The sequence below is a fragment of the Lithobates pipiens genome, unplaced genomic scaffold (genome assembly GCF_037356315.1).
Source record: "Lithobates pipiens isolate NorthernLeopardFrog02 unplaced genomic scaffold, aLitPip1_a1.2 Scaffold_13, whole genome shotgun sequence".
NCBI lineage: Eukaryota > Metazoa > Chordata > Amphibia > Anura > Ranidae > Lithobates > Lithobates pipiens.
This window is the reverse complement of record NW_027507718.1, coordinates 175,460,819-175,475,723: the sequence shown is the minus strand read 5'-3', so window position 1 is coordinate 175,475,723 and position 14,905 is coordinate 175,460,819. Positions and strand designations below refer to the sequence as shown.

General features: G+C 52.2%; 21 non-coding genes and 44 pseudogenes across 21 annotated transcripts; 62 read left to right on the top strand and 3 right to left on the bottom strand.

Annotated features, from left to right (window-relative positions):
- The first annotated feature begins 80 nt into the window (after positions 1 to 80).
- Positions 81 to 199, top strand: LOC143976537 (5S ribosomal RNA). Its single transcript, XR_013272841.1, has one exon. It is a non-coding gene; the product is annotated as a 5S ribosomal RNA (ribosomal RNA).
- A 109-nt stretch (positions 200 to 308) lies between these two features.
- LOC143977065 (5S ribosomal RNA) lies at positions 309 to 427 on the top strand. Its single transcript, XR_013273351.1, has one exon. It is a non-coding gene; the product is annotated as a 5S ribosomal RNA (ribosomal RNA).
- Positions 428 to 536: 109 nt separating this feature from the next.
- Positions 537 to 655, top strand: LOC143976922 (5S ribosomal RNA). The gene has a single exon (XR_013273213.1). It is a non-coding gene; the product is annotated as a 5S ribosomal RNA (ribosomal RNA).
- Positions 656 to 764: 109 nt separating this feature from the next.
- On the top strand, positions 765 to 883 carry LOC143978596 (5S ribosomal RNA; annotated as a pseudogene).
- A 109-nt stretch (positions 884 to 992) lies between these two features.
- On the top strand, positions 993 to 1,111 carry LOC143976578 (5S ribosomal RNA). Its single transcript, XR_013272879.1, has one exon. It is a non-coding gene; the product is annotated as a 5S ribosomal RNA (ribosomal RNA).
- A 109-nt stretch (positions 1,112 to 1,220) lies between these two features.
- On the top strand, positions 1,221 to 1,339 carry LOC143980108 (5S ribosomal RNA). The gene has a single exon (XR_013274252.1). It is a non-coding gene; the product is annotated as a 5S ribosomal RNA (ribosomal RNA).
- A 109-nt stretch (positions 1,340 to 1,448) lies between these two features.
- LOC143978976 (5S ribosomal RNA) lies at positions 1,449 to 1,567 on the top strand (annotated as a pseudogene).
- Positions 1,568 to 1,676: 109 nt separating this feature from the next.
- LOC143978365 (5S ribosomal RNA) lies at positions 1,677 to 1,795 on the top strand (annotated as a pseudogene).
- Positions 1,796 to 1,904: 109 nt separating this feature from the next.
- Positions 1,905 to 2,023, top strand: LOC143978839 (5S ribosomal RNA; annotated as a pseudogene).
- Positions 2,024 to 2,132: 109 nt separating this feature from the next.
- On the top strand, positions 2,133 to 2,251 carry LOC143979137 (5S ribosomal RNA; annotated as a pseudogene).
- Positions 2,252 to 2,360: 109 nt separating this feature from the next.
- On the top strand, positions 2,361 to 2,479 carry LOC143978080 (5S ribosomal RNA; annotated as a pseudogene).
- A 109-nt stretch (positions 2,480 to 2,588) lies between these two features.
- Positions 2,589 to 2,707, top strand: LOC143978752 (5S ribosomal RNA). The gene has a single exon (XR_013273974.1). It is a non-coding gene; the product is annotated as a 5S ribosomal RNA (ribosomal RNA).
- A 109-nt stretch (positions 2,708 to 2,816) lies between these two features.
- Positions 2,817 to 2,935, top strand: LOC143976534 (5S ribosomal RNA). Its single transcript, XR_013272838.1, has one exon. It is a non-coding gene; the product is annotated as a 5S ribosomal RNA (ribosomal RNA).
- Positions 2,936 to 3,044: 109 nt separating this feature from the next.
- LOC143979204 (5S ribosomal RNA) lies at positions 3,045 to 3,163 on the top strand (annotated as a pseudogene).
- Positions 3,164 to 3,272: 109 nt separating this feature from the next.
- Positions 3,273 to 3,391, top strand: LOC143979272 (5S ribosomal RNA; annotated as a pseudogene).
- Positions 3,392 to 3,499: 108 nt separating this feature from the next.
- Positions 3,500 to 3,618, top strand: LOC143979549 (5S ribosomal RNA; annotated as a pseudogene).
- Positions 3,619 to 3,727: 109 nt separating this feature from the next.
- On the top strand, positions 3,728 to 3,846 carry LOC143978678 (5S ribosomal RNA; annotated as a pseudogene).
- A 109-nt stretch (positions 3,847 to 3,955) lies between these two features.
- LOC143978282 (5S ribosomal RNA) lies at positions 3,956 to 4,074 on the top strand (annotated as a pseudogene).
- Positions 4,075 to 4,183: 109 nt separating this feature from the next.
- LOC143977853 (5S ribosomal RNA) lies at positions 4,184 to 4,302 on the top strand (annotated as a pseudogene).
- A 109-nt stretch (positions 4,303 to 4,411) lies between these two features.
- On the top strand, positions 4,412 to 4,530 carry LOC143976921 (5S ribosomal RNA). Its single transcript, XR_013273212.1, has one exon. It is a non-coding gene; the product is annotated as a 5S ribosomal RNA (ribosomal RNA).
- Positions 4,531 to 4,639: 109 nt separating this feature from the next.
- Positions 4,640 to 4,758, top strand: LOC143978595 (5S ribosomal RNA; annotated as a pseudogene).
- A 109-nt stretch (positions 4,759 to 4,867) lies between these two features.
- On the top strand, positions 4,868 to 4,986 carry LOC143976577 (5S ribosomal RNA). Its single transcript, XR_013272878.1, has one exon. It is a non-coding gene; the product is annotated as a 5S ribosomal RNA (ribosomal RNA).
- A 109-nt stretch (positions 4,987 to 5,095) lies between these two features.
- On the top strand, positions 5,096 to 5,214 carry LOC143980107 (5S ribosomal RNA). The gene has a single exon (XR_013274251.1). It is a non-coding gene; the product is annotated as a 5S ribosomal RNA (ribosomal RNA).
- Positions 5,215 to 5,323: 109 nt separating this feature from the next.
- LOC143978975 (5S ribosomal RNA) lies at positions 5,324 to 5,442 on the top strand (annotated as a pseudogene).
- A 109-nt stretch (positions 5,443 to 5,551) lies between these two features.
- Positions 5,552 to 5,670, top strand: LOC143978364 (5S ribosomal RNA; annotated as a pseudogene).
- A 109-nt stretch (positions 5,671 to 5,779) lies between these two features.
- On the top strand, positions 5,780 to 5,898 carry LOC143978838 (5S ribosomal RNA; annotated as a pseudogene).
- A 109-nt stretch (positions 5,899 to 6,007) lies between these two features.
- On the top strand, positions 6,008 to 6,126 carry LOC143979136 (5S ribosomal RNA; annotated as a pseudogene).
- A 109-nt stretch (positions 6,127 to 6,235) lies between these two features.
- Positions 6,236 to 6,354, top strand: LOC143978077 (5S ribosomal RNA; annotated as a pseudogene).
- Positions 6,355 to 6,463: 109 nt separating this feature from the next.
- Positions 6,464 to 6,582, top strand: LOC143978740 (5S ribosomal RNA). Its single transcript, XR_013273972.1, has one exon. It is a non-coding gene; the product is annotated as a 5S ribosomal RNA (ribosomal RNA).
- Positions 6,583 to 6,691: 109 nt separating this feature from the next.
- LOC143976533 (5S ribosomal RNA) lies at positions 6,692 to 6,810 on the top strand. The gene has a single exon (XR_013272837.1). It is a non-coding gene; the product is annotated as a 5S ribosomal RNA (ribosomal RNA).
- Positions 6,811 to 6,919: 109 nt separating this feature from the next.
- LOC143979203 (5S ribosomal RNA) lies at positions 6,920 to 7,038 on the top strand (annotated as a pseudogene).
- Positions 7,039 to 7,147: 109 nt separating this feature from the next.
- On the top strand, positions 7,148 to 7,266 carry LOC143979271 (5S ribosomal RNA; annotated as a pseudogene).
- A 108-nt stretch (positions 7,267 to 7,374) lies between these two features.
- On the top strand, positions 7,375 to 7,493 carry LOC143979548 (5S ribosomal RNA; annotated as a pseudogene).
- Positions 7,494 to 7,602: 109 nt separating this feature from the next.
- On the top strand, positions 7,603 to 7,721 carry LOC143978677 (5S ribosomal RNA; annotated as a pseudogene).
- Positions 7,722 to 7,830: 109 nt separating this feature from the next.
- LOC143978281 (5S ribosomal RNA) lies at positions 7,831 to 7,949 on the top strand (annotated as a pseudogene).
- Positions 7,950 to 8,058: 109 nt separating this feature from the next.
- LOC143977852 (5S ribosomal RNA) lies at positions 8,059 to 8,177 on the top strand (annotated as a pseudogene).
- Positions 8,178 to 8,286: 109 nt separating this feature from the next.
- On the top strand, positions 8,287 to 8,405 carry LOC143978840 (5S ribosomal RNA; annotated as a pseudogene).
- Positions 8,406 to 8,514: 109 nt separating this feature from the next.
- On the top strand, positions 8,515 to 8,633 carry LOC143978363 (5S ribosomal RNA; annotated as a pseudogene).
- A 109-nt stretch (positions 8,634 to 8,742) lies between these two features.
- LOC143978837 (5S ribosomal RNA) lies at positions 8,743 to 8,861 on the top strand (annotated as a pseudogene).
- A 109-nt stretch (positions 8,862 to 8,970) lies between these two features.
- Positions 8,971 to 9,089, top strand: LOC143979135 (5S ribosomal RNA; annotated as a pseudogene).
- Positions 9,090 to 9,198: 109 nt separating this feature from the next.
- Positions 9,199 to 9,317, top strand: LOC143978076 (5S ribosomal RNA; annotated as a pseudogene).
- A 109-nt stretch (positions 9,318 to 9,426) lies between these two features.
- On the top strand, positions 9,427 to 9,545 carry LOC143978728 (5S ribosomal RNA). Its single transcript, XR_013273971.1, has one exon. It is a non-coding gene; the product is annotated as a 5S ribosomal RNA (ribosomal RNA).
- A 109-nt stretch (positions 9,546 to 9,654) lies between these two features.
- LOC143976695 (5S ribosomal RNA) lies at positions 9,655 to 9,773 on the top strand. Its single transcript, XR_013272992.1, has one exon. It is a non-coding gene; the product is annotated as a 5S ribosomal RNA (ribosomal RNA).
- Positions 9,774 to 9,882: 109 nt separating this feature from the next.
- On the top strand, positions 9,883 to 10,001 carry LOC143979202 (5S ribosomal RNA; annotated as a pseudogene).
- A 109-nt stretch (positions 10,002 to 10,110) lies between these two features.
- Positions 10,111 to 10,229, top strand: LOC143978784 (5S ribosomal RNA; annotated as a pseudogene).
- Positions 10,230 to 10,338: 109 nt separating this feature from the next.
- Positions 10,339 to 10,457, top strand: LOC143979270 (5S ribosomal RNA; annotated as a pseudogene).
- A 108-nt stretch (positions 10,458 to 10,565) lies between these two features.
- On the top strand, positions 10,566 to 10,684 carry LOC143979492 (5S ribosomal RNA; annotated as a pseudogene).
- Positions 10,685 to 10,793: 109 nt separating this feature from the next.
- LOC143978676 (5S ribosomal RNA) lies at positions 10,794 to 10,912 on the top strand (annotated as a pseudogene).
- A 109-nt stretch (positions 10,913 to 11,021) lies between these two features.
- LOC143978280 (5S ribosomal RNA) lies at positions 11,022 to 11,140 on the top strand (annotated as a pseudogene).
- Positions 11,141 to 11,249: 109 nt separating this feature from the next.
- LOC143977851 (5S ribosomal RNA) lies at positions 11,250 to 11,368 on the top strand (annotated as a pseudogene).
- Positions 11,369 to 11,477: 109 nt separating this feature from the next.
- LOC143980127 (5S ribosomal RNA) lies at positions 11,478 to 11,596 on the top strand. The gene has a single exon (XR_013274270.1). It is a non-coding gene; the product is annotated as a 5S ribosomal RNA (ribosomal RNA).
- Positions 11,597 to 11,705: 109 nt separating this feature from the next.
- LOC143977625 (5S ribosomal RNA) lies at positions 11,706 to 11,824 on the top strand (annotated as a pseudogene).
- A 109-nt stretch (positions 11,825 to 11,933) lies between these two features.
- Positions 11,934 to 12,052, top strand: LOC143979893 (5S ribosomal RNA). Its single transcript, XR_013274105.1, has one exon. It is a non-coding gene; the product is annotated as a 5S ribosomal RNA (ribosomal RNA).
- A 109-nt stretch (positions 12,053 to 12,161) lies between these two features.
- LOC143978123 (5S ribosomal RNA) lies at positions 12,162 to 12,280 on the top strand (annotated as a pseudogene).
- A 109-nt stretch (positions 12,281 to 12,389) lies between these two features.
- LOC143976986 (5S ribosomal RNA) lies at positions 12,390 to 12,508 on the top strand. The gene has a single exon (XR_013273274.1). It is a non-coding gene; the product is annotated as a 5S ribosomal RNA (ribosomal RNA).
- A 109-nt stretch (positions 12,509 to 12,617) lies between these two features.
- LOC143976585 (5S ribosomal RNA) lies at positions 12,618 to 12,736 on the top strand. Its single transcript, XR_013272886.1, has one exon. It is a non-coding gene; the product is annotated as a 5S ribosomal RNA (ribosomal RNA).
- A 109-nt stretch (positions 12,737 to 12,845) lies between these two features.
- Positions 12,846 to 12,964, top strand: LOC143979058 (5S ribosomal RNA; annotated as a pseudogene).
- A 109-nt stretch (positions 12,965 to 13,073) lies between these two features.
- On the top strand, positions 13,074 to 13,192 carry LOC143978039 (5S ribosomal RNA; annotated as a pseudogene).
- A 109-nt stretch (positions 13,193 to 13,301) lies between these two features.
- Positions 13,302 to 13,420, top strand: LOC143978170 (5S ribosomal RNA; annotated as a pseudogene).
- A 109-nt stretch (positions 13,421 to 13,529) lies between these two features.
- On the top strand, positions 13,530 to 13,648 carry LOC143977896 (5S ribosomal RNA; annotated as a pseudogene).
- A 109-nt stretch (positions 13,649 to 13,757) lies between these two features.
- On the top strand, positions 13,758 to 13,876 carry LOC143976985 (5S ribosomal RNA). Its single transcript, XR_013273273.1, has one exon. It is a non-coding gene; the product is annotated as a 5S ribosomal RNA (ribosomal RNA).
- Positions 13,877 to 13,985: 109 nt separating this feature from the next.
- Positions 13,986 to 14,104, top strand: LOC143977169 (5S ribosomal RNA). The gene has a single exon (XR_013273453.1). It is a non-coding gene; the product is annotated as a 5S ribosomal RNA (ribosomal RNA).
- A 192-nt stretch (positions 14,105 to 14,296) lies between these two features.
- On the bottom strand, positions 14,297 to 14,415 carry LOC143978275 (5S ribosomal RNA; annotated as a pseudogene).
- Positions 14,416 to 14,524: 109 nt separating this feature from the next.
- On the bottom strand, positions 14,525 to 14,643 carry LOC143977784 (5S ribosomal RNA; annotated as a pseudogene).
- A 109-nt stretch (positions 14,644 to 14,752) lies between these two features.
- Positions 14,753 to 14,871, bottom strand: LOC143976426 (5S ribosomal RNA). Its single transcript, XR_013272734.1, has one exon. It is a non-coding gene; the product is annotated as a 5S ribosomal RNA (ribosomal RNA).
- Between the last annotated feature and the right edge of the window lie 34 nt (positions 14,872 to 14,905).

Below are 14,905 nucleotides of genomic sequence, written 5' to 3'. Positions count from 1 at the left end.
CTGCTGTATTTTTCCTCTCGATTTCCCAAAAGTGACCACCTGGGCTTTTGTCAAGAGAGTTGTAAGTAGGGTGCAAGATCGCCTACGGCCACATCACCCTGAATGCGCTTGATCTCGTCTGATCTCGGATGATAAGCAGGGTCGGGCCTGGTTAGTACCTGGATGGGAGACCGCCTGGGAATACCAGGTGCCGTAGGCTTTTTTCCATTATGTTGTTGGCTTTATCGACCTGCTTTATTTTTCCTCTCGTTTGCCCGAGGTGACCACCTTGGCTTTTGTCAAGAGAGTTGTAAGTAGGGTGCAAGATCGCCTACGGCCACATCACCCTGAATACGGTCGATCTCGTCTGATCTCGGTTGCTAAGCAGGGTCGGGCCTGGTTAGTACCTGGATGGGAGACCGCCTGGGAATACCAGGTGCCGTAGGCTTTTTTCCATTATGTTGTTGGCTTTGGCGACCTGCTGTATTTTTCCTCTCGATTGCCCGAGGTGACCACCTTGGCTTTTGTCAAGAGAGTTGTAAGTAGGGTGCAAGATTGCCTACAGCCACATCACCCTGAATGCACTCGATCTCGTCTGATCTCGGATGCTAAGCAGAGTCGGGCCTGGTTAGTACCTGGATGGGAGACCGCCTGGGAATACCAGGTGCCGTAGGCTTTTTTCCGTTATGTTGTTGGCTTTGGCGACCTGCTGTATTTTTCCTCTCGATTGCCCGAGGTGACCACCTTGGCTTTTGTCAAGAGAGTTGTAAGTAGGGTGCAAGATCGCCTATGGCCATATCGCACTGAATGCGCTCGATCTCGTCTGATCTTGGATGCTAAGCAGGGTCGGGCCTGGTTAGTACCTGGATGGGAGACCGCCTGGGAATACCATGTGCTGTAGACCTTTTTCCATTATGTTGTTGGCTTTGGCGACCTGCATTATTCTTCCTCTCGATTGTCCGAGGTGACCACCTTGGCTTTTGTCAAGAGAGTTGTAAGTAGGGTGCAAAATCGCTTATGGCCACATCACCCTGAATGCGCTCGATCTCGTCTGATCTCGGATGCTAAACAGGGTCGGGCCTGGTTAGTACCTGGATGGGAGACCGCCTGGGAATACCAGGTGCCGTAGGCTTTTTTCCATTATGTTGTTGGCTTTATCGACCTGCTTTATTTTTCCTCTCGTTTGCCCGAGGTGACCACCTTGGCTTTTGTCAAGAGAGTTGTAAGTAGGGTGCAAGATCGCCTACGGCCACATCACCCTGAATACGCTCGATCTCGTCTGATCTCGGATGCAAAGCAGGGTCGGGCCTGGTTAGTACCTGGATGGGAGACCGCCTGGGAATACCAGGTGCCGTAGGCTTTTTTCCATTATGTTGTTGGCTTTGGCGACCTGCTGTATTTTTCCTCTCGATTGCCCGAGGTGACCACCTTGGCTTTTGTCAAGAGAGTTGTAAGTAGGGTGCAAGATCGCTTACGGCCACATCACCCTGAATTTGCTCGATCTCATCTGATCTCGGATGCTAAGCAGCGTCGGGCCTGGTTAGTACCCGGATGGGAGACTGCCTGGGAATACCAGGTGCCGTAGGATATTTTCCATTATGTTGTTGGCTTTGGCGACCTGCTGTATTTTTCCTCTCGAATGCCCGAGGTGACCACCTTGGCTTTTGTCAAGAGAGTTGTAAGTAGTGTGCTAGATTGCCTACGGCCACATCACCATGAATGCGCTTGATCTCGTCTGATCTCGGATGCTAAGCAGGGTCGGGCCTGGTTAGTACCTGGATGGGAGACCGCCTGGGAATGCCACGTGCCGTAGGCTTTTTTCCATTACGTTGTTGGCTTTGGCGACCTGCTGTATTTTTCCTCTCGCATGCCCGAGGTGGCCACCTTGGCTTTTGTCAAGAGAGTTGTAAGTAGGGGGCAAGAACGCCTACGTCCACATCACCCTGAATGCGGTCGATCTCGTCTGATCTCGGATGCTAAGCAGGGTCGGGCCTGGTTAGTACCTGGGTGGGTGACCGCCTGGGAATACCAGGTGCCATAGGGTTTTTTCCATTATGTTGTTGGCTTTGGCGACCTGCTGTATTTTTCCTCTCGCTTGCCCGAGGTGGCCACCTTGGCTTTTGTCAAGAGAGTTGTAAGTAGGGTGCAAGGTCGCCTACAGCCACATCACCCTGAATGCGCTCGATCTCGTCTAATCTCGGATGCTAAGCAGGGTCGGGCCTGGTTAGTACCTGGATGGGAGACTGCCTTGGAATACCAGGTGCCGTAGGATTTTTTCCATTATGTTGTTGGCTTTGGCGACCTGCTGTATTTTTCCTCTCGATAGCCCGAGGTGACCACCTTGGCTTTTGTCAAGAGAGTTGTAAGTAGGGTGCAAGATCGCCTACGGCCACATCACCCTGAATGCGCTCCATCTCGTCTGATCTTGGATGCTAAGCAGGGTCAGGCCTGGTTAGTACCTGGATGGGAGACCGCCTGGGAATACCAGGTGCCGTAGGCTTTTTTCCATTATGTTGTTGGCTTTGGCGACCTGCTGTATTTTTCCTCTCGATTGCCCGAGGTGACCACCTTGGCTTTTGTCAAGAGAGTTGTAAGTAGGGTGCAAGATCGCCTACGGCCACATCACCCTGAATGCGCTCGATCTCGTCTGATCTCGGATGCTAAGCAGGGTCGTGCCTGGTTAGTACCTGGATGGGAGACCGCCTGGGAATACCAGGTGCCGTAGGCTTTTTTCCATTATGTTGTTGGCTTTGGCGACCTGCTGTATTTTTCCTCTCGATTGCCCGAGGTGACCACCTCGGCTTTTGTCAAGAGAGTTGTAAGTAGGGTGCAAGATCGCCTACGGCCACATCACCCTGAATGCGCTTGATCTCGTCTGATCTCAGATGCTAAGCAGGGTCGGGCCTGGTTAGTACCTGGATGGGAGACCGCCTGTGAATACCAGGTGCTGTAGGCTTTTTTCCATTATGTTGTTGGCTTTGGCGACCTGCTGTATTTTTCCTCTCGATTGCCCGAGGTGACCACCTTGGCTTTTGTCAAGAGAGTTGTAAGTAGGGTGCAAGATCGCCTACGGCCACATCACCCTGAATGCGCTCGATCTCGTCTGATCTCGCATGCTAAGCAGGGTCTGGTCTGGTTAGTACCTGGATGAGAGACCGCCTGGGAAAACCAGGTGCCGTCGGCTTTTTTCCATTATGTTGTTGGCTTTGGCGACCTGCTGTATTTTTCCTCTCCATTGCCCGAGGTGACCACCTTGGTTTTTGTCAAGAGAGTTGTAAGTAGGGTGCAAGATCACCTACAGATACATCACCCTGAATGCGCTCGATCTCGTCTGATCTCGCATGCTAAGCAGGGTCGGGCCTGGTTAGTACCTGGATGGGAGACCGCCTGGGAATACCAAGTGCCGTAGGCTTTTTCCATTATGTTGTTGGCTTTGGCGACCTGCTGTATTTTTCCTCTCGATTGCCCGAGGTGACCACCTTGGTTTTTGTCAAGAGAGTTGTAAGTAGGGTGCAAGATCGCCTACGGCCACATCACCCTGAATGCGCTCAATCTCGTCTGATCTCGGATGCTAAGCAGGGTCAGGCCTGGTTAGTACCTGGATGGCAGACTGCCTGGGAATACCAGGTGCAGTCGGCTTTTTTCCATTATGTTGTTGGCTTTGGCGACCTGCTGTATTTTTCCTCTCGATTGCCCGAGGTGACCACCTTGGCTTTTGTCAAGAGAGTTGTAAGTAGGGTGCAAGATCGCGTACGGCCACATAACCCTGAATGTGCTCGATCTCGTCTGATCTCGGATGCTAAGCAGGGTCGGGCCTGGTTAGCACTTGGATGGGAGACCGCCTGGGAATACCAGGTGCCGTATGCTTTTTTCCATTATGTTGTTGGCTTTGGCGACCTGCTGTATTTTTCCTCTCGATTGCCCGAGGTGACCACCTTGGCTTTTGTCAAGAGAATTGTAAGTAGGGTGCAAGATCGCCTATGGCCACATCCCCCTGAATGTGCTCAATCTCGTCTGATCTTGGATGCTAAGCAGCGTCGGGCCTGGTTAGTACCTGGTTGGGTGACCGCCTGGGAATACCAGGTGCCGTAGGCTTTTTTCCATTATGTTGTTGGCTTTGGCGACCTGCTGTATTTTTCCTCTCGATTGTCCAAGGTGACCACCTTGGCTTTTGTGAAGAGAGTTGTAAGTAGGGTGCAAAATCACCTACTGCCACATCACCCTGAATGCGCTCGATCTCGTCTGATCTCGCATGCTAAGCAGGGTCGGGCCTGGTTAGTACCTGGATGGGAGACCGCCTGGGAATACCAGGTGCCGTAGGCTTTTTTCCATTATGTTGTTGGCTTTGGCGACCTGCTGTATTTTTCCTCTCGATTGCCCGAGGTGACCACCTTGGCTTTTGTCAAGAGAGTTGTAAGTAGGGTGCAAGATTGCCTACAGCCACATCACCCTGAATGCACTCGATCTCGTCTGATCTCGGATGCTAAGCAGAGTCGGGCCTGGTTAGTACCTGGATGGGAGACCGCCTGGGAATACCAGGTGCCGTAGGCTTTTTTCCGTTATGTTGTTGGCTTTGGCGACCTGCTGTATTTTTCCTCTCGATTGCCCGAGGTGACCACCTTGGCTTTTGTCAAGAGAGTTGTAAGTAGGGTGCAAGATCGCCTATGGCCATATCGCACTGAATGCGCTCGATCTCGTCTGATCTTGGATGCTAAGCAGGGTCGGGCCTGGTTAGTACCTGGATGGGAGACCGCCTGGGAATACCATGTGCTGTAGACCTTTTTCCATTATGTTGTTGGCTTTGGCGACCTGCATTATTCTTCCTCTCGATTGTCCGAGGTGACCACCTTGGCTTTTGTCAAGAGAGTTGTAAGTAGGGTGCAAAATCGCTTATGGCCACATCACCCTGAATGCGCTCGATCTCGTCTGATCTCGGATGCTAAACAGGGTCGGGCCTGGTTAGTACCTGGATGGGAGACCGCCTGGGAATACCAGGTGCCGTAGGCTTTTTTCCATTATGTTGTTGGCTTTATCGACCTGCTTTATTTTTCCTCTCGTTTGCCCGAGGTGACCACCTTGGCTTTTGTCAAGAGAGTTGTAAGTAGGGTGCAAGATCGCCTACGGCCACATCACCCTGAATACGCTCGATCTCGTCTGATCTCGGATGCAAAGCAGGGTCGGGCCTGGTTAGTACCTGGATGGGAGACCGCCTGGGAATACCAGGTGCCGTAGGCTTTTTTCCATTATGTTGTTGGCTTTGGCGACCTGCTGTATTTTTCCTCTCGATTGCCCGAGGTGACCACCTTGGCTTTTGTCAAGAGAGTTGTAAGTAGGGTGCAAGATCGCTTACGGCCACATCACCCTGAATTTGCTCGATCTCATCTGATCTCGGATGCTAAGCAGCGTCGGGCCTGGTTAGTACCCGGATGGGAGACTGCCTGGGAATACCAGGTGCCGTAGGATATTTTCCATTATGTTGTTGGCTTTGGCGACCTGCTGTATTTTTCCTCTCGAATGCCCGAGGTGACCACCTTGGCTTTTGTCAAGAGAGTTGTAAGTAGTGTGCTAGATTGCCTACGGCCACATCACCATGAATGCGCTTGATCTCGTCTGATCTCGGATGCTAAGCAGGGTCGGGCCTGGTTAGTACCTGGATGGGAGACCGCCTGGGAATGCCACGTGCCGTAGGCTTTTTTCCATTACGTTGTTGGCTTTGGCGACCTGCTGTATTTTTCCTCTCGCATGCCCGAGGTGGCCACCTTGGCTTTTGTCAAGAGAGTTGTAAGTAGGGGGCAAGAACGCCTACGTCCACATCACCCTGAATGCGGTCGATCTCGTCTGATCTCGGATGCTAAGCAGGGTCGGGCCTGGTTAGTACCTGGGTGGGTGACCGCCTGGGAATACCAGGTGCCATAGGGTTTTTTCCATTATGTTGTTGGCTTTGGCGACCTGCTGTATTTTTCCTCTCGCTTGCCCGAGGTGGCCACCTTGGCTTTTGTCAAGAGAGTTGTAAGTAGGGTGCAAGGTCGCCTACAGCCACATCACCCTGAATGCGCTCGATCTCGTCTAATCTCGGATGCTAAGCAGGGTCGGGCCTGGTTAGTACCTGGATGGGAGACTGCCTTGGAATACCAGGTGCCGTAGGATTTTTTCCATTATGTTGTTGGCTTTGGCGACCTGCTGTATTTTTCCTCTCGATAGCCCGAGGTGACCACCTTGGCTTTTGTCAAGAGAGTTGTAAGTAGGGTGCAAGATCGCCTACGGCCACATCACCCTGAATGCGCTCCATCTCGTCTGATCTTGGATGCTAAGCAGGGTCAGGCCTGGTTAGTACCTGGATGGGAGACCGCCTGGGAATACCAGGTGCCGTAGGCTTTTTTCCATTATGTTGTTGGCTTTGGCGACCTGCTGTATTTTTCCTCTCGATTGCCCGAGGTGACCACCTTGGCTTTTGTCAAGAGAGTTGTAAGTAGGGTGCAAGATCGCCTACGGCCACATCACCCTGAATGCGCTCGATCTCGTCTGATCTCGGATGCTAAGCAGGGTCGTGCCTGGTTAGTACCTGGATGGGAGACCGCCTGGGAATACCAGGTGCCGTAGGCTTTTTTCCATTATGTTGTTGGCTTTGGCGACCTGCTGTATTTTTCCTCTCGATTGCCCGAGGTGACCACCTCGGCTTTTGTCAAGAGAGTTGTAAGTAGGGTGCAAGATCGCCTACGGCCACATCACCCTGAATGCGCTTGATCTCGTCTGATCTCAGATGCTAAGCAGGGTCGGGCCTGGTTAGTACCTGGATGGGAGACCGCCTGTGAATACCAGGTGCTGTAGGCTTTTTTCCATTATGTTGTTGGCTTTGGCGACCTGCTGTATTTTTCCTCTCGATTGCCCGAGGTGACCACCTTGGCTTTTGTCAAGAGAGTTGTAAGTAGGGTGCAAGATCGCCTACGGCCACATCACCCTGAATGCGCTCGATCTCGTCTGATCTCGCATGCTAAGCAGGGTCTGGTCTGGTTAGTACCTGGATGAGAGACCGCCTGGGAAAACCAGGTGCCGTCGGCTTTTTTCCATTATGTTGTTGGCTTTGGCGACCTGCTGTATTTTTCCTCTCCATTGCCCGAGGTGACCACCTTGGTTTTTGTCAAGAGAGTTGTAAGTAGGGTGCAAGATCACCTACAGATACATCACCCTGAATGCGCTCGATCTCGTCTGATCTCGCATGCTAAGCAGGGTCGGGCCTGGTTAGTACCTGGATGGGAGACCGCCTGGGAATACCAAGTGCCGTAGGCTTTTTCCATTATGTTGTTGGCTTTGGCGACCTGCTGTATTTTTCCTCTCGATTGCCCGAGGTGACCACCTTGGTTTTTGTCAAGAGAGTTGTAAGTAGGGTGCAAGATCGCCTACGGCCACATCACCCTGAATGCGCTCAATCTCGTCTGATCTCGGATGCTAAGCAGGGTCAGGCCTGGTTAGTACCTGGATGGCAGACTGCCTGGGAATACCAGGTGCAGTCGGCTTTTTTCCATTATGTTGTTGGCTTTGGCGACCTGCTGTATTTTTCCTCTCGATTGCCCGAGGTGACCACCTTGGCTTTTGTCAAGAGAGTTGTAAGTAGGGTGCAAGATCGCGTACGGCCACATAACCCTGAATGTGCTCGATCTCGTCTGATCTCGGATGCTAAGCAGGGTCGGGCCTGGTTAGCACTTGGATGGGAGACCGCCTGGGAATACCAGGTGCCGTATGCTTTTTTCCATTATGTTGTTGGCTTTGGCGACCTGCTGTATTTTTCCTCTCGATTGCCCGAGGTGACCACCTTGGCTTTTGTCAAGAGAATTGTAAGTAGGGTGCAAGATCGCCTATGGCCACATCCCCCTGAATGTGCTCAATCTCGTCTGATCTTGGATGCTAAGCAGCGTCGGGCCTGGTTAGTACCTGGTTGGGTGACCGCCTGGGAATACCAGGTGCCGTAGGCTTTTTTCCATTATGTTGTTGGCTTTGGCGACCTGCTGTATTTTTCCTCTCGATTGTCCAAGGTGACCACCTTGGCTTTTGTGAAGAGAGTTGTAAGTAGGGTGCAAAATCACCTACTGCCACATCACCCTGAATGCGCTCGATCTCGTCTGATCTCGCATGCTAAGCAGGGTCGGGCCTGGTTAGTACCTGGATGGGAGACCGCCTGGGAATACCAGGTGCCGTAGGCTTTTTTCCATTATGTTGTTGGCTTTGGCGACCTGCTGTATTTTTCCTCTCGATTGCCCGAGGTGACCACCTTGGCTTTTGTCAAGAGAGTTGTAAGTAGGGTGCAAGATCGCTTACGGCCACATCACCCTGAATTTGCTCGATCTCATCTGATCTCGGATGCTAAGCAGCGTCGGGCCTGGTTAGTACCTGGATGGGAGACTGCCTGGGAATACCAGGTGCCGTAGGATATTTTCCATTATGTTGTTGGCTTTGGCGACCTGCTGTATTTTTCCTCTCGAATGCCCGAGGTGACCACCTTGGCTTTTGTCAAGAGAGTTGTAAGTAGTGTGCTAGATTGCCTACGGCCACATCACCATGAATGCGCTTGATCTCGTCTGATCTCGGATGCTAAGCAGGGTCGGGCCTGGTTAGTACCTGGATGGGAGACCGCCTGGGAATGCCACGTGCCGTAGGCTTTTTTCCATTACGTTGTTGGCTTTGGCGACCTGCTGTATTTTTCCTCTCGCATGCCCGAGGTGGCCACCTTGGCTTTTGTCAAGAGAGTTGTAAGTAGGGGGCAAGAACGCCTACGTCCACATCACCCTGAATGCGGTCGATCTCGTCTGATCTCGGATGCTAAGCAGGGTCGGGCCTGGTTAGTACCTGGGTGGGTGACCGCCTGGGAATACCAGGTGCCATAGGGTTTTTTCCATTATGTTGTTGGCTTTGGCGACCTGCTGTATTTTTCCTCTCGCTTGCCCGAGGTGGCCACCTTGGCTTTTGTCAAGAGAGTTGTAAGTAGGGTGCAAGGTCGCCTACAGCCACATCACCCTGAATGCGCTCGATCTCGTCTAATCTCGGATGCTAAGCAGGGTCGGGCCTGGTTAGTACCTGGATGGGAGACTGCCTTGGAATACCAGGTGCCGTAGGATTTTTTCCATTATGTTGTTGGCTTTGGCGACCTGCTGTATTTTTCCTCTCGATAGCCCGAGGTGACCACCTTGGCTTTTGTCAAGAGAGTTGTAAGTAGGGTGCAAGATCGCCTACGGCCACATCACCCTGAATGCGCTCCATCTCGTCTGATCTTGGATGCTAAGCAGGGTCAGGCCTGGTTAGTACCTGGATGGGAGACCGCCTGGGAATACCAGGTGCCGTAGGCTTTTTTCCATTATGTTGTTGGCTTTGGCGACCTGCTGTATTTTTCCTCTCGATTGCCCGAGGTGACCACCTTGGCTTTTGTCAAGAGAGTTGTAAGTAGGGTGCAAGATCGCCTACGGCCACATCACCCTGAATGCGCTCGATCTCGTCTGATCTCGGATGCTAAGCAGGGTCGTGCCTGGTTAGTACCTGGATGGGAGACCGCCTGGGAATACCAGGTGCCGTAGGCTTTTTTCCATTATGTTGTTGGCTTTGGCGACCTGCTGTATTTTTCCTCTCGATTGCCCGAGGTGACCACCTCGGCTTTTGTCAAGAGAGTTGTAAGTAGGGTGCAAGATCGCCTACGGCCACATCACCCTGAATGCGCTTGATCTCGTCTGATCTCAGATGCTAAGCAGGGTCGGGCCTGATTAGTACCTGGATGGGAGACCGCCTGTGAATACCAGGTGCTGTAGGCTTTTTTCCATTATGTTGTTGGCTTTGGCGACCTGCTGTATTTTTCCTCTCGATTGCCCGAGGTGACCACCTTGGCTTTTGTCAAGAGAGTTGTAAGTAGGGTGCAAGATCGCCTACGGCCACATCACCCTGAATGCGCTCGATCTCGTCTGATCTCGCATGCTAAGCAGGGTCTGGTCTGGTTAGTACCTGGATGAGAGACCGCCTGGGAAAACCAGGTGCCGTCGGCTTTTTTCCATTATGTTGTTGGCTTTGGCGACCTGCTGTATTTTCCGACTCGATTGCCCGAGGTGACCACCTTGGCTTTTGTCAAGAGAGTTGTAAGTAGGCTGCAAGATTGCTTACGGCCACATCACCCTGAATGCGCTTGATCTCGTCTGATCTCGGATGCTAAGCAGGATCGGGCCTGGTTAGTACCTGAATGGGAGACCGCCTGGCAATACCAGGTGCCGTAGGCTTTTTTCCATTATGTTGTTGGCTTTGGCGACCTGCTGTATTTTTCCTCTCCATTGCCCGAGGTGACCACCTTGGTTTTTGTCAAGAGAGTTGTAAGTAGGGTGCAAGATCACCTACAGATACATCACCCTGAATGCGCTCGATCTCGTCTGATCTCGCATGCTAAGCAGGGTCGGGCCTGGTTAGTACCTGGATGGGAGACCGCCTGGGAATACCAAGTGCCGTAGGCTTTTTCCATTATGTTGTTGGCTTTGGCGACCTGCTGTATTTTTCCTCTCGATTGCCCGAGGTGACCACCTTGGTTTTTGTCAAGAGAGTTGTAAGTAGGGTGCAAGATCGCCTACGGCCACATCACCCTGAATGCGCTCAATCTCATCTGATCTCGGATGCTAAGCAGGGTCAGGCCTGGTTAGTACCTGGATGGCAGACTGCCTGGGAATACCAGGTGCAGTCGGCTTTTTTCCATTATGTTGTTGGCTTTGGCGACCTGCTGTATTTTTCCTCTCGATTGCCCGAGGTGACCACCTTGGCTTTTGTCAAGAGAGTTGTAAGTAGGGTGCAAGATCGCGTACGGCCACATAACCCTGAATGTGCTCGATCTCGTCTGATCTCGGATGCTAAGCAGGGTCGGGCCTGGTTAGCACTTGGATGGGAGACCGCCTGGGAATACCAGGTGCCGTATGCTTTTTTCCATTATGTTGTTGGCTTTGGCGACCTGCTGTATTTTTCCTCTCGATTGCCCGAGGTGACCACCTTGGCTTTTGTCAAGAGAATTGTAAGTAGGGTGCAAGATCGCCTATGGCCACATCCCCCTGAATGTGCTCAATCTCGTCTGATCTTGGATGCTAAGCAGCGTCGGGCCTGGTTAGTACCTGGTTGGGTGACCGCCTGGGAATACCAGGTGCCGTAGGCTTTTTTCCATTATGTTGTTGGCTTTGGCGACCTGCTGTATTTTTCCTCTCGATTGTCCAAGGTGACCACCTTGGCTTTTGTGAAGAGAGTTGTAAGTAGGGTGCAAAATCACCTACTGCCACATCACCCTGAATGCGCTCGATCTCGTCTGATCTCGCATGCTAAGCAGGGTCGGGCCTGGTTAGTACCTGGATGGGAGACCGCCTGGGAATACCAGGTGCCGTAGGCTTTTTTCCATTATGTTGTTGGCTTTGGCGACCTGCTGTATTTTTCCTCTCGATTGCCCGAGGTGACCACCTTGGCTTTTGTCAAGAGAGTTGTAAGTAGGGTGCAAGATCGCCTACGGCCACATCACCTTGAATGCGCTCGATCTCGTCTGATCTCGGATGCTAAGCAGGGTCGTGCCTGGTTAGTACCTGGATGGGAGACCGCCTGGGAATACCAGGTGCCGTAGGCTTTTTTCCATTATGTTGTTGGCTTTGGCGACCTGCTGTATTTTTCCTCTCGATTGCCCGAGGTGACCACCTTGGCTTTTGTCAAGAGAGTTGTAAGTAGGGTGCAAGATCGCCTACGGCCACATCACCCTGAATGCGCTCGATCTCGTCTGATCTCGCATGCTAAGCAGGGTCGGGCCTGGTTAGTATCTGGATGGGAGACCGCCTGGGAATACCAGGTGCCGTAGGGTTTTTTCCATTATGTTGTTGGCTTTGGCGACCTGCTGTATTTTTCCTCTCGATTGCCCGAGGTGACCACCTTGGCTTTTGTCAAGAGAGTTGTAAGTAGGATGCAATATCGCCTACGGCCACATCACCCTGAATGCGCTCGATCTCGTCTGATCTCGCATGCTAAGCAGGGTCGGGCCTGGTTAGTACCTGGATGGGAGACCGCCTGGGAATACCAGGTGCCGTAGGCTTTTTTCCATTATGTTGTTGGCTTTGGCGACCTGCTGTATTTTTCCTCTCGATTGCCCGAGGTGACCACCTTGGCTTTTGTCAAGAGAGTTGTAAGTAGGGTGCAAGATCGCCTACGGCCACATCACCCTGAATGCGCTCGATTTTGTCTGATCTCGGATGCTAAGCAGGGTCGGGCCTGGTTAGTACCTGGATGGGAGACCGCCTGGGAATACCAGATGCCGTAGGCTATTTTCCATTATGTTGTTGGCTTTGGCGACCTGCTGTATTTTTCCTCTCCGTTGCCTGAGGTGACCACCTTGGCTTTTGTCAAGAGAGTTGTAAGTAGGGTGCAAGATCACCTACGGCCACATCACCCTGAATGCGCTCGATCTCGTCTGATCTCGGATGATAAGCAGGGTCGGGCCTGGTTAGTACCTCGATGGGAGACCGCCTGGGAATACCAGGTGCTGTAGGCTTTTTTCCATTATGTTGTTGGCTTTGGCGACCTGCTGTATTTTTCCTCTCGATTGCCCGAGGTGACCATCTTGGCTTTTGTCAAGAGAGTTGTAAGTAGGGTGCAAGACCGCCTACGGCCACATCACCCTGAATGCGCTCGATCTCGTCTGATCTCGGATGGTAAGCAGGGTCGCGCCTGGTTAGTACCTGGATGGGAGACCGCCTGGGAATACCAGGTGCCGTAGGCTTTTTTCCATTATGTTGTTGGCTTTGGCGACCTGCTGTATTTTTCCTCTCGATTGCCCGAGGTGACCACCTTGGCTTTTGTCAAGAGAGTTGTAAGTAGGGTGCAAGATCGCCTACTGCCACATCGCCCTGAATGCGCTCGATCTCGTTTGAGCTCGGATGCTAAGCAGGGTCGGGCCTGGTTAGTACCTGGATGGGAGACCGCCTGAGAATACTAGGTGCCATAGGCTTTTTTCCATTATGTTGTTGGCTTTGGCGACCTGCTGTATTTTTCCTCTCGATTGCCCGAGGTGACCACCTTGGCTTTTGTCAAGAGAGTTGTAAGTAGGGTGCAAGATCGCCTACTGCCACATCATCCTGCATGCGCTTGATCTCGTCTGATCTCGGATGCTAAGCAGGGTCGGGCCTGGTTAGTACCTGGATGGGAGACCGCCTGGGAATACCAGGTGCCGTAGGCTTTTTTCCATTTTGTTGTTGGCTTTGGCGACCTGCTGTATTTTTCCTCTCGATTGCCTGAAGTGACCACCTTGGCTTTTGTCAAGAGAGTTGTAAGTAGGGTTCAAGATTGCCTATGGCCACATCTCCCTGAATGCGCTCGATCTCGTCTAATCTCGGATGCTAAGCAGGGTCGGGCCTGGTTAGTACCTGAATGGGAGACCGCCTGGGAATACTAGGTGCCGTAGGCTTTTTTCCATTATGTTGTTGGCTTTGGCGACCTGCTGTATTTTTCCTCTCGATTGCCCGAGGTGACCACCTTGGCTTTTGTCAAGAGAGTTGTAAGTAGGGTGCAAGATCGCCTGCGGCCACATCTCCCTGAATGCGCTCGATCTCGTCTGATCTCGGATGCTAAGCAGGGTCAGGCCTGGTTAGTACATGGATGGGGGACCGCCTGGGAATACCAGGTGCCGTAGGCTTTTTTCCATTATGTTGTTGGCTTTGGCGACCTGCTGTATTTTTCCTCTCGATTGCCCGAGGTGACCACCTTGACTTTTGTCAAGAGAGTTGTAAGCAGGGTGCAAGATCACCTACGGCCACATCACCCTGAATGCGCTCGATCTCGTCTGATCTCGGATGATAAGCAGGGTCGGGCCTGGTTAGTACCTCGATGGGAGACCGCCTGGGAATACCAGGTGCTGTAGGCTTTTTTCCATTATGTTGTTGGCTTTGGCGACCTGCTGTATTTTTCCTCTCGATTGCCCGAGGTGACCATCTTGGCTTTTGTCAAGAGAGTTGTAAGTAGGGTGCAAGACCGCCTACGGCCACATCACCCTGAATGCGCTCGATCTCGTCTGATCTCGGATGGTAAGCAGGGTCGCGCCTGGTTAGTACCTGCATGGGAGACCGCCTGGGAATACCAGGTGCCGTAGGCTTTTTTCCATTATGTTGTTGGCTTTGGCGACCTGCTGTATTTTTCCTCTCGATCGAGCACATTCAGGGTGATGTGGCCGTAGGCGATCTTCCACCCTACTTACAACTCTCTTGACAAAAGCCAAGGTGGTCACCTCGGGCAATCGAGAGGAAAAATACAGCAGGTCGCCAAAGCCAACAACATAATGGAAAAAAGCCTGCGGCACCTGGTATTCCCAGGCGGTCTCCCATCCAGGTACTAACCAGGCCCGACCCTGCTTAGCATCCGAGATCAGACGAGATCGAGCGCATTCAGGGTGATGTGGCTGTAATCGATCTTGCACCCTACTTACAACTCTCTTGACAAAAGCCAAGGTGGTCACCTCGGGCAATCGAGAGGAAAAATACAGCAGGTCGCCAAAGCCAACAACATAATGGAAAAAAGCCTACGGCACCTGGTATTCCCAGGCGGTCTCCCATGCAGGTACTAACCAGGCCCGACCCTGATTAGCATCCGAGATCAGACGAGATCGAGCGCATTCAGGGTGATGTGGCTGTAGGCAATCTTGCACCCTACTTACAACTCTCTTGACAAAAGCCAAGGTAGTCACCTCGGGCAATAGAGAGGAAAAATACAGCAGGTCGCCAAAGCCAACAACATAATGGAAAAAAGCCTACGGCACCTGGTATTCCCAGGTGGTCTCCCATCCAGGTACTAACCAGGCCCGACCCTGCTTAGCATCCGAGATCAGACGAGATCGAGCGCATTCAGGGTGATGTGGCTGTAGGCGATCTTCCACCCTACTTACAACTCTCTTGACAAA